This window comes from Octopus bimaculoides, chromosome 4 (genome assembly GCF_046866305.1).
Source record: "Octopus bimaculoides isolate indiv1 chromosome 4, ASM4686630v1, whole genome shotgun sequence".
Taxonomy (NCBI): Eukaryota; Metazoa; Mollusca; class Cephalopoda; order Octopoda; family Octopodidae; genus Octopus; species Octopus bimaculoides.
In genome coordinates, this window is record NC_142931.1 from 30,309,953 (window position 1) to 30,325,452 (window position 15,500).

General features: G+C 33.1%; 1 long non-coding RNA gene across 1 annotated transcript in view; it reads left to right on the forward strand.

Moving 5' to 3' along the window:
• The window catches only part of LOC128247567 (uncharacterized), a 48,913-nt gene extending 36,569 nt beyond the window's left edge, over positions 1-12,344 (forward strand). Inside the window, exon 3 of the long non-coding RNA XR_008263889.2 lies at positions 12,264-12,344. This is a non-coding gene — a long non-coding RNA (uncharacterized LOC128247567). The remainder of the gene's footprint in view (positions 1-12,263) is intronic.
• Positions 12,345-15,500: the final 3,156 nt, after the last annotated feature.

Consider the following 15,500-nt stretch of genomic DNA (forward strand, 5'->3'; position numbering starts at 1 on the left):
TAAGACACAAATTACTGAGCGCAAAATTATGAAGAAATTCATGATACAATACAATAAAACAATTCGCTCTGAAAAGTTAGGAGAAAGAAGGAAAAGCGGAGCATAACATCCAAATTGTCCCCCAGAATTTCCGATCGTGCTGTTATCTGCACAGATTATGACTCTGTAAAATTGAAGTCGGTGTAATGTATCACCGGAGACAAGAATCGGGTAATTGACTGATGGCTAGGACCAGCATATATCGAAATCGACGTGAGTGTACGCACCCCCCCCCCCCCCCCCACACACACACATACACACATTGGATTGTATATTGGATTACAAAAAAAATTCTGTTCGTTTTTCAAGGCAAAACAAGACTCAAGTCTTCAGCGCTAAGCTATTTATTCAATTCCTGATATAACTACTGTTCCACTATTTTCTGAAATCTTGTCTGCAGATCTATTATTTCCTACTTAAAGAATTTCATGTCTTTATTGGCGAAAAAGCTTTTCCATGGTAATGTTTACATCCTCCTCAAAGTTGACGGTCTGTCCATTCAATGACTTTTGAAGAGAAAGAAACAGATGAAAATCTGAAACCTCAGGATTCGGCGGACATGCAGGGTGTGACAAAACTCCAGCCAATCTCCAATAGGTTCTATTGCATTAGCAAAGAAGTGTGCAGTCTGACATTCTCGGTATGAAAGACAATTCTTTATGATAAACAAGTGCTGAACGTTTCTGGTGGATTGCCACATTTAATTTGTCCAACTGGCCACGGTATACATCCAAATTTATGGTCCTGTCTGTGGGAAGAAGCTCTTAACAAGCAACACTTTTCGAATCGCATCATACTGAATGCATAACCTTTGAGTAAATCCTGCTTCGGAGATTGCTTGTGGTGGCCGCCGCACTCTCACCTTCAGCTTCACATCCATTTTCCGTCTCCTGTTACCATTCTCTTCAAAACAGATCGTTTTCTTTACGTTTCTGCAAAGAATCGCAGATGGAAATCCGTTATGTGAAGGCTGACATAATCAAGTTGACGTACGTTGTTTTCAACACTTGATTTGGATATTTGGAGAATATTTGGATCCTGGTCTCATTACAAAGGTTTGTGTAACCACTAATCTCATTTGACCGACCAAAGCGAGCCGCACTTTGAACAGGAAAAGTTTTCAATCGAAATCTTGAAAATCGCTCTGGCATACGTGTTCTGTAATAACATCCTCTCTGTACACAAATTTACTTTACTGCAAGTTTCTTCTGCTTTCTTACCCTTTATAAAATATAAAGCATGAAGCGTCAATAATGTTTGTTTTGGTTCTCTATCCCCATTGCTATCCAAAGCACACAAACTACAACCTTTCTAGTGGAACGTTCGTATAGAACTACGACAAAGTGTCAAGTATTTAACGAGTGCGTATGCGCAATGGGCAGACTGAAGTTAACTATTTGCTTCAGTGCTTCAAGTTTAATGTCACCAAAATCGAACGAACTATTTAACCAACCCAATACAAACACTCTATTCCTCTCTCTCTCTTTCTCTTTATTTCTTTCCCCCGCTCGCTCTCTCTCTCTGTGAGAGTGTGATTGTGTGTGTATGTTTGTGTGTACTGTGCGTGTGTACATATATATGTTATAAATACAAACGGCATAACTGAAAATATGTGCTACGTATTCACCATTAATTTTTAATTTATACTAATTAAATTGATACACGCTTTCTCAGTATCGGAATGGCTATCTAGTTTGGATTTGAACTAGTATCTCACTACACGCTAATGCAATAAATAATTTCCTATAAAACAAGGACGCTATATTTCATAGTTATAATCTATATTCGTAATATTAATGTCGATACCAATGATATGATCAACATACATTTAAGAAATATGATCCTGATGACATTAGAATCGGAGTCAGATCTCATCAAAGGGTTTAATTTCTTGTAAAACTGACGCCAATTCATGTGCCTTACTTTTCACTCACGCTAAACTACAAAGTATGACATTTTTCACTGCCACGTCCAAAGGAAATCATTATTTCAAGCGACGAAATATGACTACGTTTTCAAATTATCTTAGACTTTCAAAGTAAAAAACAGAAAACAACTCTACCCACTCTTTATTCTCCCTCAAAAAAAAAAGAACAAACAAGAATATGACTGAATAAGTGTATATATACCTGATGCAATTTCTTATGGTTTTCACCAGATTTTATTTCGATTTCGAAAATTATTAAATATATCCGATTTCAAGAAAGCTATTTTCCAAAACATTAAACACACATTTTCTCCTGCTTATATCTTTTTTTTTTTTTAAGAAAAATTTCCTTTGTAATCTTGAACATAATTCTTCCTTGATATTTCACTTTCATATCGATAAATTCCAGTCGCATCTGTAGGAAGTTCATATTATATATAATGTTTAAGTCTACTCATTTTTCCTTTATGTTGCTTTCCGATAAAAGCAAGAAGAATACAAGCCTCCACCACTATCACCCCAAAACCCACAGAAAATAGCATTCGCTTCACAGTGTGTAGACCCAATCAATCATCCTAAACTAATTAGCATATAGACTGATTTGAATAATTTTCAAAAAACAGTTTTGTAACGTATATTTATCTTCCTTTTTATTTTATTATTTCATATCTTACCCCAATTCATATTGGTATTTTATTATCTTTATAGTTTTAATTTACTATTGTAGATATTCCTTTTTTCTTTTTTCCATCTGGTAAAACTTTTTTGTTTACATTTCAGCGAAAAATTCTTTTGTGAATATTTTGAAGTTATTCAGAGAAACGATTTTGTTCTTTTCTCTATATTTAAATTTCCTATTAAAGCAGGCGTTGTGGGGAAGAGAGGCAACACTACCGGTCCTAGATACACACACACACACACACACACATACACACACACACACACACACAAACTTATACATACATACACACGCGCATGTATATATAATATATAGTAATTCATACTCGTATAGTGACTATATGTATGTATTTATGTGTATATATGTATGTGTGAATGTGAGAGTATCTTTGTGTATCCGTCGCGATTATGCATGTATGCACACTGTGATATAAAATGTATACAGACGAAATATATATTATTTTAATGGAACATTTGTAAAGGAAATAAATGAAAAAATATTTTTAAAAAATGCCGGTGAAAAAAGAACATAAGATAAAGAACGGCATGTTGAGCAACAGAGTAACAACTAGAAAAAAATTCAAATAAAGTTATGTCTTTTGCATTATAAAGAAAAGCCTTTTTTCTGTTGATATCTGATATTTTTAGCAAACGTCAGATTATGTATTTTAACTGGTAACGTTTTTAACTTATTTTATTGCATTAGCAAGCAATAAATCAATTTTCTCATAAAGCTGAATAAAATAAGTAAAGTATTGTTAAATTGAAAACTCAAATCTGTGGTAAACTTCCACGAGGGACCGCAAATTAGAAAGGCATTTAGTTAAGACATCTATCTTGAATATACTGAAGTATTTTGTACAAATTTTCTTGTTTGTTGCTTTAAGCAAAACAGTTCTCTGATGGTTTGTTTAGCGTTCGTCGTTAATATTTACAAAATAATGATTTGTTGAATAGACGCAATTTGAAGAAAGGTTACTGTCAAATATGTCGGCTATAAAACTTGGCAGGTGTATTTTTTTATTGATTTCAGAAAGGTGAAGTGTAATGTTGTCTTATGTGGAATCGAAATTCCGATCTTAAACAGTCAGAACAAATGCCATTTTATCCGGCACTATAATCTGTCACCACATCATTTAGAAAATCCTTTCACTGACGAAACTATCAGATGTTGTTATACACCGCTGGTCTCAATGCACTTCCCCACATTGTTGTAGCGTACGAATGGCTGGACGGTAAGCAGGCTAACATGCTTTCTGGAGAGGATGCCAATCCGTTAGAGGGCTATCTGATTACTACTGAATGAACTGGATCAACGTAAAATCAAGTGTTTTGCTCAAGAACACAACTCACTCACCATCGGTCTCGGAATCGAAACCAGGATCCTACGATCAAATAGCAAAAGTCCAACAAAATTTAGAAAATAACATTAGAAATAAGTCTATGATGTCTCTAATACTAATCACTTAACATATGACATGAAGTAGATTCAATTACTGCATCCCTAAAACTGTTTTTGTGTGTTTGAAAGTAGAATTAGGAATGCATCAAGGTTCTCTGTGTCAACTGCGTAAAGAAGTAGTTTAATTCTTGTTTGGCTCACTTGAATAGCTTCTAAAATAATGGCATACAATGCATAATTCATTTGGAAAGCAAACTTAGTCATCAGATTAATGCTTAGTCTCAGGTGGACCGTGTTTAAAATGGTTAAGATGTTTTCCTGTGATTATCTTCCAATTTTCTTCAGCTATTATGTATATAAGACTAGATTATTTATTTTAAGATGTAAGATGGGATTTAAAGGATGTATGACTTCTACTCCTAGCAGCTTAAACGGCTTCTTTAATTTTCCCTAATTGGATCATGAGCAAACGTAATTCATTGACATAGTGTGAACATTTCCTTCATCAGATTCTGACTTTTATAGCAGAAAGTGAATTATTAATTAATGTCCTATGAATCCTAATGTGCATTGCATCAGTTCGACATAATCTTCTTCTCACATTGAAACATAGAATATTATCAAAGAGAAAATGTGTTTTGCACCACATTTCAATTGACAACAGTGACAACATCAGAGAAAATTCTTGTTAAATTTCCACCAGCAAACATATAGTATCGAGTTCAGCTGCGCAATAATATTATTGGAACCATGGAGCATTAATTCTGGAATATAATTGGCTTAATATACATACAACCACACATATTCATGCGCGCACGTTTGTAAGAAAATATGAAATGAAGGTTTTCTTTACATTAGCTACCTCACCCAAAATCTGAATATCTTAGTGTGACACAAATGAAACATTTCATTCAGTTTATACATTTTGATAAGGCATATCAATATTAACAAATACGATAGGCATCTCGAGAAAATTCAACGTAATATTTATATCATGTACATATTTTTTGCGGGGCGTCATTCAGAATAAGAACAAATTATTCAGGGTTAACATTGAAAATCTGCTATATTTCCTTTGTACCATCTTAATTTTCATGAGGAAGGAAATCTTTAGATCTGGTTGCGGTGAGTTATAATAAATACAGCTGGAAAGATTGCTAAACGAAAGAGAAAATATGAGAAATAAATAATAGAATAAAAGAAATGCATTTTCTTTTCTTACAATCAAGTATGAATTATGTTTGCTCGAATTATTCTATTTTAGTTATCGGAAACATGGAAACCGAGCGATAGATTTAGAAAAACATGATATTTGAAATATATCGACCACATTATCTAACAAAACTTGTTTCTTGGCTTAGATCATTTTTCTTATCTTAAATACCACCTATGTTTTCCGCACATTACACCTGTGGGAGAAATTTACTAGATTTACACTCATTGACAGTAGTTTATTAAGGACCGTGTGCTTGAATCAGAAGAGCAACAAAGAATGCAAAATAATCAATAATCGATAAATACTTAGGTTTGCAGCAGCATCAATCACTTGTTCCATTTCAAAGTTCTCGTTAGATCCCAGATGAAGACAAACCAGTCTATTGTTAATATGCCTTAACTATCAAATGATATCATTGAAAAGACATATTCTGAATATTGAATTTGAAACGTGCAAGATAAAGGTCTTGGTAAAATCTTATGCACCGTTCCAGGAAAATGTTGATGGCCATATGAATAAGGCATTAGTTTATTGGTCTTTGTTGCTCGATGGTGTCTTCTTCTCACTTCTGTTGCATTGCTAGCCTCAGTATTAGATCGCATATGTCACATTTCGGTTATTCAGCTGAAATTACATCACAAAAGGGTCAAATTTACACCACATCGAGAAAATGGTTTTGCGGATTATTTTGTGATATAATTCCACTGAGCTGAAGAGGTGTGATGAAAGTGGATCGGATACGAGGATTTTACGTGGTATTTGCAAGAAACCGCTGTATACAGTACACTTGCAAGCAATAGTCCGTCAATATATGATAGAATGAACTCAAGACCTATTGAAGCTTGTTTAATGTTTTACAGACCTACATTTCTGAAAATGGTATAAAGTTATCCTGAATGAATTTCCAACGGCAATATCTGTCGTCAAGTTAACGGATTATTAAAAATGCACTTCAATATGCGATGAAATATGATCTTCCATCGGAAACTGTGTCCGCTTGCGAATGATTAACATTATGTCACGTATCAGTAACTAACGTGAGAAGGAATACAGCAACAAGTACAAGAAGACCAGTAACTAATGTCGCGGTCATGAAATCAAAAGTATGCGGATTACTATTTTAAAGGCCAAGAAAATATACTCGTTCTGTAGTACCTGGAGCAATTTAAATTTATTTAGTTTTAAACAGTTTTTAGCACATTACAATAAGATTTTGTTTATCTCTGTACATACGCAGGTGAATATTTACGTACAGAGATAAGCATGCATTTATGGAACAAGACGGATTTTAAAATTTGAGGAAATAAACTAGACATACACCTATTTGCATTAACTAAGCAGAATTCGAATAAAAAAGAATCAGATTTTTGGAAAAGAACATTAGAAGATAGAGTGATGTTGAGAAAAGAGAAGAGAGTGAGAGGAAAAATCGAAGGACAAGATCTATTCATTACACATATATAATTAAAGATATCAGTTGAATAACGAGGATTATTTTTGTAAGATGCATGTACTTTCCCCTCATTTTCTCCCATTATAAGATTTATGCGGCATTGATCCATTATTGCCATTCAGTGCCAATAAAATATTGGACTAGTGTTTCTCACTGGAATATTGTCGCAGTTGGCGTTTCCACCTTTGTTCACTTTCTTAGACCACAATCACTAAAAGAATTCGTTCGGGAATCTCAGCTATAGATGTATCGTTTCCAGCTGTAATAAATGACAGTTCTTTCCTTGGTTTCTTAAAGCATATCGTAATGGAATCATAATTTTGGCTGAATTGAGCCATTGGCCAAGTTATTTCATCGTCTTCATAAGTAAAATCGAAAAGTGACACAAACGAGATTTATCTGGTGTTATTCAGTTGCCATTAATGTGTTGTCTTACAGATTTTGATAAGAGCATTGGGAACCGACTGTTTACGAACGCAAAAATACATCTGGCCGTGGCCATATCCACTTCCAATATCAGATCCACAACTGATCGTATATTTCTTACAAGAAATAGCTGTTTTGTGGCACTTCATATATTATAATCTTCTTCGGAAGAATACTTCAAGTTAATGTATACAAGTTAATGCCAAAAAAGTATCCCGGTTCCGTATCATAATGTAAATACTGAATTAAATTTAGGAGGGCTGGAAAAAATTCATCATCGTAGATTTTGAAGATGGTTCGTTGCGGTTTGATTACACAACTCTACGCGTCTAACCATGGTTAGGTACACTAAAACAAACGGGCTGTATAAGTTTCTTTTAATTTTATTTATAAGTCCGTATGTATTTTCATGCGTAATATCCATGTATGCATGTATGTATGTATGTATGTATGTATGTATATATGTATGTATGTATGCATATATATATATGTATATATATATATATATATATATATATATATATATATATATATATATATATATATATATATATATATATATATATATATATATATATATATACAAGGATAAGAATCGAGAAAATTGCATTTTTAGTTGATAGTTGATCAGTACAGGATTAGACCAAATAATACCAACGGTCGTTTCTGCTGTCCCAGCATATTTTGATACAGAATATACCAGTCAAATTAATATTCCCGAAAATATATGTTGTTAACTCAAAGTTATCAAGGCAATCCAAGATAGGTTAAATTCAAAGTTATCAAACGAAGTATCTCTCGTAGACGAACGGATACAAAAAGAACATTAACATTAAATAGAATATTCTAAAGCAACTTTAGAACTTTACTTTTGGTGCCATCACTAAATAACGAAAGAAGCAAAAATAAACATAGGAATTCTACGTTACGAGAATTAGAAACAGAAATTTTGCACCAGGGCAGTTAGTTATCCATCTTTATGTGCTAAATATTTTAAGGAGAATTATGCATATTATATTACATGAAATCATGCATATTATATGAAAAGCAGTTAAAGAGTTATACATAATTGATATATTTAAATTGTGTTCTATATATGTGAGAGCATTTCAATGTAAAATTACCTTTACAATTCAATAATATTAATTTTGTAGTAAATATGTAATACATTTCCCCAGGGCAAAAAAAATCACATTTAAATCACCAGTATTGTACAAGAGCGCGTAACTAATTATGGGCCATGTTAAATCATACTTAGTTTCCCTATCTTTTAACTCCTAAATGCATTTACTAAGATTTGTAGAATTACATTTTCTTCAATACTTGAACGAATGAGAATAATAATGTAATCTAGATTTCCAAACAAAGTTATGTAATGATACATACGATCTCTTGTTATGACCTCATATCGATAAACAATAATCTTCCTTAAACAATGATTTTGTAAATGACAGATAATTTTGCTTTTGAACTTACAAAGATATGTATCCACTTGTATGTGGTACTCATAGTTAATAGAATTAGTACTAATCCTCCTCTCAGAAGTAGGTGCTAAGGCAAGATTTTTATCAGATTTCATGTTTTACAATGACATTTAGCCATACATTGCTTAAGAATTTGCTACCGTATATTCGAGCTTTCTGCGAAGAGGAGTCATTGAATGAAGCATTACGTTATCTGATATATTACATGCTACGTTATGAGATTTTTAAACACATCGCTCTGAATAAATACCCACCACCCGTAAAACGCTAGAAAATCCAATTTGATTTGCTTTAAATCTAATTATTTTTTTTATTAAATATGCAGCTCTTTGGCAATATATCAACTACTAAGCCAAAGATTATATAATTTTGATTACAACTGGCTTGAATTAACAGTTTTTTCCTGGATTTGAATACTACACTCTATAACCAAAGTAGAATACCTAAAGAAAATACCTATTACAATGCGTTGATCTGACACAAGAAGTTATACTTGCAAGCTATAATAAAATATGACACCAGATAATTCAATGTTACAAGAGAACAAATATTTATGACCAATTTAACAATATATAATGAATAATAGATGACAGTTCAGTATATATTCGTTGAAACTTTTCTACATCCAAACACAGTTGTCTCTTTTAAAGTTAGCAATTAGACAGAAGTATTTGCAATGGTGTAGTTTCACCATGTTTTTGAACTACACTCAAATGACTTACTGAGTGAAAAACAATATGGATGCAGAGAAATGTGAAAGCTGAATCCTGGTGTTTCAGAACGGACGCTTATGAAACGATTGGAATTGTATAGAAATAAGATTTAACTTGATTCAATTTGATTTATATGGAATTAGATACATAACACACAAATAATCTTATGTCTGTAGTTTTAACAGTGTTTTAGTGAAAGAAATGTAGATGATTTTCAGGAATTTACAAGACGGAAAAAAACCCATTTATCGTGCCATCTTGTATTTGATTTAGAAATAAATATTGGCTTCTATCACATTTAGAATTTAGCAAGAATCGGAATAGAATTAAGAGGAAACTGGCAGTTTATCATCGAGCAGGCAAGAACGAGAAGTGACTTTTGGATCGAAGCAACATCAATCTAGAAATCTAGGTTTCAAATGGAAATAGCATTGGTGGCTTTATCACGATGCAACTTGAACAGAAACATTTAGAAAGGCATGTCACAGGAAATTTGATCGATTCTTAAATGCTATTTACAATTGTTTAGCGTTAGCGTTGGCGGGAAAGCTTTTGTGCCCTATTGGCTAATGTTAGTAGTTTTCGATTCAATAATGATCATGGACAACATAATTCGAAACCATTTTAGATTTTCTTCAGTGTGAGAGCTTCTAACCAGATATATAACTTTCATCTTCACCTAATCTAATATTATATATCAACAAATAAAACTAGTTGGTGTGAATATACGCAATACTAACTATATTTGACTTAACTTATCTTTTGACCGAAAGACTTTTCCAACTGGACTCTCCACTGGCCAGCTTTTAGAACTGTTAAATAATACTTTAAAATAAATGATTGATTATCCACTCACCTACCAATCAGTAAGATCTACATTCCTTCTCTGTAGACTGGAGATCTGCGGATATCGTGATGAAAATATATTGTGGTCAGTTGACGCTTTATGAAAAAGAAAGTTACACTCAAGGTTCGAATGCAACTATATATTTCGTGATGTGAATGCTTCTTTTATATATTTCAATAATTTTGGTGTCGACTACATTGTGGTTCCATAAAGTATTGTATCACCACTAATGACTTCTTAAAAACAAAATAGATTGAAGTGATTTTCTCGTTACTTCTTTTTTCCTGTAAAAGGATTATATCGCATTATTACGAATTAATATAATATCTGTCAGATATATTATGGCTATTAAAATACAAATGTATTGTACAGTTGGGAAAGTTTTATACAATAATGGGAAGTGTGGCGATATAAGAAGTAATCGATACTCTACAGCTTTCCGAACCAAAGGGGAAGATTCTTCGCAATCTATTCGCTCTGCTAGAAAGGGGAACCGCATCCACTTCACACCATATCCTATATATTGAATAGTTTTGCATAGGTTATAATCACAAGTAAGCTCAGTCTACGCCGGACAATTTGAAGGGGAACAAAACACAAACTAAGCAGCGTTTGAGTACACACTAATCATAATTTTTTATATCTTTATTGACATCAACATCCACCGAATAACTAAACAAATGTGAGGTATTTACAAAAACAACTGAATTTTTTATAACATTATACAAACAATTACTTGTAAAAACGTACATTGAAGTATGTTATTTCTTCATTCATGGACAATGCATGTCAGTTACTATACGGCGGGATGCTGAAAAGTCCCAAGCTTTAAGGGTACCTCAAAAGTCGTAGTTAGGGGCTCAAGCTTCTGAGTTCTCTTACATGGCTTAGAAAAACGTAAGGGTGGCTTCAATAAGTGAATGAATCTGAAAGGAGAATATGTTGAATAAGATCATAATCAACTGATCCTCCTGTATTTTCTTTTACCTAAAGCCGGGAACTTTTCAGCACCCCTTCCCCGTATATTAGATATAAACTGATTCTTAAACAATAACTGTTCAACGTGCCATGTGTAATAGTTTATTCGGAAAATTCCAGAAAACATTAAGAAAATATCATTTGTTGGAGTAAATGTTGCTTTTATTTTATAACACAATTTTTGAGACTTTCGAAATGTGTTTCAACAGGGACTTTTTTCTGATGCTCCTGCCTACTATCTCTGACATCCCTTCGTAATAGCTCAAAATGCCCTGAACGCTGATCTAACTGTTCAATGTTACCCTTTCAGAAAGAATAAGACTTCAAAGATTTTACTAGTTTAGCTTAGTTTCCTATTTTAACATGGTCACAAAATGTGGCCATATATGTAAAGCACAAACAGAATTTCCACGAGATATTTCAATTCAGTCTTCAGAGTCAGCTAGCACGTAATAGGAATCTAAAATACCAACTCATTACTTGGATTCTTGCAAATATAATTCATTTTAACATTTAAAATTCCGCATATTAATAAATAAAAATTTAATCTCGCATACATCACTGGTAAATACATTTAAATAATCAGAACATAGTTATCTTCAAATAAGCCAGAATTTTATTTACATGCTGACAAAATTACAGTTATTTAAACCATAGCAAAATGGTTAAAGAATTAAGGTACTTTTCACAGCATTGTTTAATTCACTTTGAACAGTAATAAAATCGTAACAGTATTTGAAATTACATCTAGTAGTTCGATTAGTATAAATATTCGACTGAAGACGACGACGACGACGACAATACTGATAAATATCAATGATTATAAATTTTTAACAATTGTTTTAAAAGTATTTTTAGCTAAAGACAACTTTTAATATTTGCACTGTTATTATTTCGTCTAATCTCAAAATAACTGCTACTTTATCAGATCGAAATGGAACACGCAGTGAAAGCGAAATGCAAATACAATCAAGTCGGTTGTTTTAGTTTCATCATCATTATGATTATCGTTTTATCATTATTGTTATTTTGATTGTCGTATTTCATGTAAATTATTGAGAAATTTGATAGTGCTGCATTTTAAATTATTTAACATATAGATAAAACTGGATGAAATTTCCCAAGATACGAGACTACATTTTAGAAAACAGGCAGCTCTTATCGTTTATCGTATTGACATGTGAGTATATTAGACGTTCTTTAAAAATGGTAGTCTTATCATGTTACCAAGAAACATGTTCTGTATTGCGTCTCTACACAAACATATTCTCGATTCTCTATCAATATTTGCTACAATACTTCCCCTCTTCCTCTTAATTCTCCAAGCCGTCTTATTTCCACTTTTACATTTCACTTCTATCTTTTTTGCTGCTACTTTCCTCATCATAAGTCAGCTCACTCATACATTGTCAATATTGTAGTCCCAGTAATTTGATTGTGTCTTAATCCTACACCTACACATACACAAAATACTCAGAATTACACTCCTATGCATTCATATTATATAAATGTTTACATATATAACCCTGTATAATCAGATACACATGAAAATGCACACATAACTACATACATCAAGCACATCCTTAAATCTGCTTATATGTGTGCGGATATGTATGTACATATGAAAAATATACATGTGATTTGCTGAACGTGTATCTGTGTAATATATACACTAGCATACGATAATCTAGATTTAAATACAATTGTGGCATAAATTTCTTCCAGCGCGAATCTATAGTAATGTGTATCCAACGTTTGTTCAATAATTACAGATAGAAAATAATGTGTTTGAAATTCCTTGATGTAATCAAAGAATTTACTACACGAACAGTTTGTTATTTACTTCGCTTCTCAATACGTGATTTCATGTTATCCAATTCTGTTCCTACGTCAAGTTCTCCCTCTCGTCTTTCATTTAAACCCCACCAACACACTTGTATGCATAGACTGTTGTCTATTTGGAGAGGAATATAATGATAAAATTACTAATACAGTAGATTTAACCTGTTTTTCTCATAAACATCCTTTTAATTAACCTCTATTCTCAAGTAAAAATGATTCTAGACGAAAGGTAAAACAAGATAACGCAATGGTTTTATTTTCTTTATTTTCCTTCTTAGTGGATACAGAAAAGAAAAGAGTGTTGGAGAGACTAAATGTCCAGAAAACTCTTTCAGTAATTCAGGTTTCGAATATAAATGCTTCTTACAGTGCCATCCATACTGTCTACAACTAGTAGTGGAAGACAAATTAAATGCACAACACCAGAATATTTCAGTTTGGAGATTCCATTTCCTTTTCCGTAAGAAATTTGTTAATAAGACATTAAATATATGTGCAGTCGGTAAGAAGTTTGCTTCCAAACCACATGATTCCGGGTTCAATCTCACTGCGTGGCACCATAAATAATTGTCTTCTACTATAACTGCGGGCCGACCAAAGCTTTTTGAGTATATGTGGAAGACGGAAAATGAAAGATGCCCGCCGTATATCGTATATATATGTGTGCGTGTATGTGTGCTTGTCAGTGTGTTTGTGTGTTTGTTAGCGTGCTTGTAGGTGTGTGTGGGTATGTTCATGTGTGTCTTTGTCTCCTCCTCCCCCACCGCTTGATAACCACTGTTGGTGTGTTTACCTACCTGTAATTTAACAGTTCGGTAAAAGATAAAAGATAAAGCACACACGCGCACACACACATACACACACGCGCACACACACACACACACACACACACACACATATATAGTATATATTTATAAACAACTTAACTGCCCTCTTTCTTACTAAAATAGTCGTTCACTATATTTTCAATCGATCAATCGAAATAGTAGAAAGTCTATAATACGCAGATAAATGTATAAGGCCCATTGTTTATGAGCATTATTATTTTTATATATTATCTGTGAAACCATACCGTATTTAGTTGGATATGCAACCATTAATTTACAGATTAGAATGGTGATTGACTTTGATTTGGGATTGAAAAGTGTTCAAGAGCTTTTGTTAGCCTGGTGTATTCATGCAGAGATCTCAAGAAGTATTTTGACCGGATTACTAAACTTTTCTTAACTTTAAATTTATATATATATATATATATATATATATATATATATATATATATATATATATATATATATATATATATATATATATATATATATATATATATATATATATATATATATATATATATATATATATATATATATATATTTCATTTTGGGATTTGGTTTGCAAGGTTCTTTATGTGAGTACGAATGTTGTGGCATATTTTGTTGTGTCTGAGTAGAGCCATTCTCTTTTAGCGCTTTATTGTTTAACACACTCGCCGGTAAAGTTTCCACTCATTTACTTAATTTTCCTCCAATTTTCATTGTCTTGCAACCATTTCATTAGTCCGTTATCCGAGCTGCGTTCGTTTTTTTTGTGTGCACATTTGAATGTGTCAGTGTGCGCGCATACACATGTATGTATGTATGTATGTATGTATGTATGTATGCATGTATGCATGTAAGTGTGTGTATGTATGTATTTACGTGTATACGTGCATATGTATATATATATATATATGTATGTAGGTTTGTATGTATGTATTCTGCATATTCACGTGTTTGCATGTGTGTGTGGATGTACCTCTGTCTCCTTGTGTGTGCATGTCTGAGTGTGTCTCTGTGTGTGTGTATGGGTCTTTTTGACTATGTACTGTGTCTCTGTGAAGGTGCATGGCTCAGTTGATAAAGCGTCGAGCATACGATCGTGAGGTTGTGAGTTCGTATCCCGGACCGGGCTGCCTGTTTTGTTCTTGAGCAAGGCACTTTATTTCACGTTGCTCCAGTTCACTCAGCTGTAGAAATGAGTTGCGATGTCATAGGTGCCAAGCTGTATTGGCCTTTGCCTTTCCGTTGGATAACACTGGTGGCGTGGAAAGGGGAGGCCGATATGCATGGGCGACTCCTGGACTAGTGCCTGGAAGGATAACTTTCTAGGTGCAATTCCAAGGTGAGTCATGTGTCTATATGTATGGATGTGTATCAACACTGTATCTATATGTATGGATGTGTATCTCCATATGTGTGGATGTGTCTCCATATGTGTCCTTGTGTGAATGGAAGTGTGTGTGTATATGGTCATGTGTTTCAGTCTTCATTTGCGTATGTGTGTTTGTGTATGTGGACTTGTCTGTTCATATTACCAATGTACCTATCCGTCTGTATGTCTATTTGTTTACATTCATATCCATTTGTTTACATACATGTGCATATACATATACGTATACACACACACATGCATACATTTACATAACAGCCCACTAACTATGCTATCTGTTAATAATTATA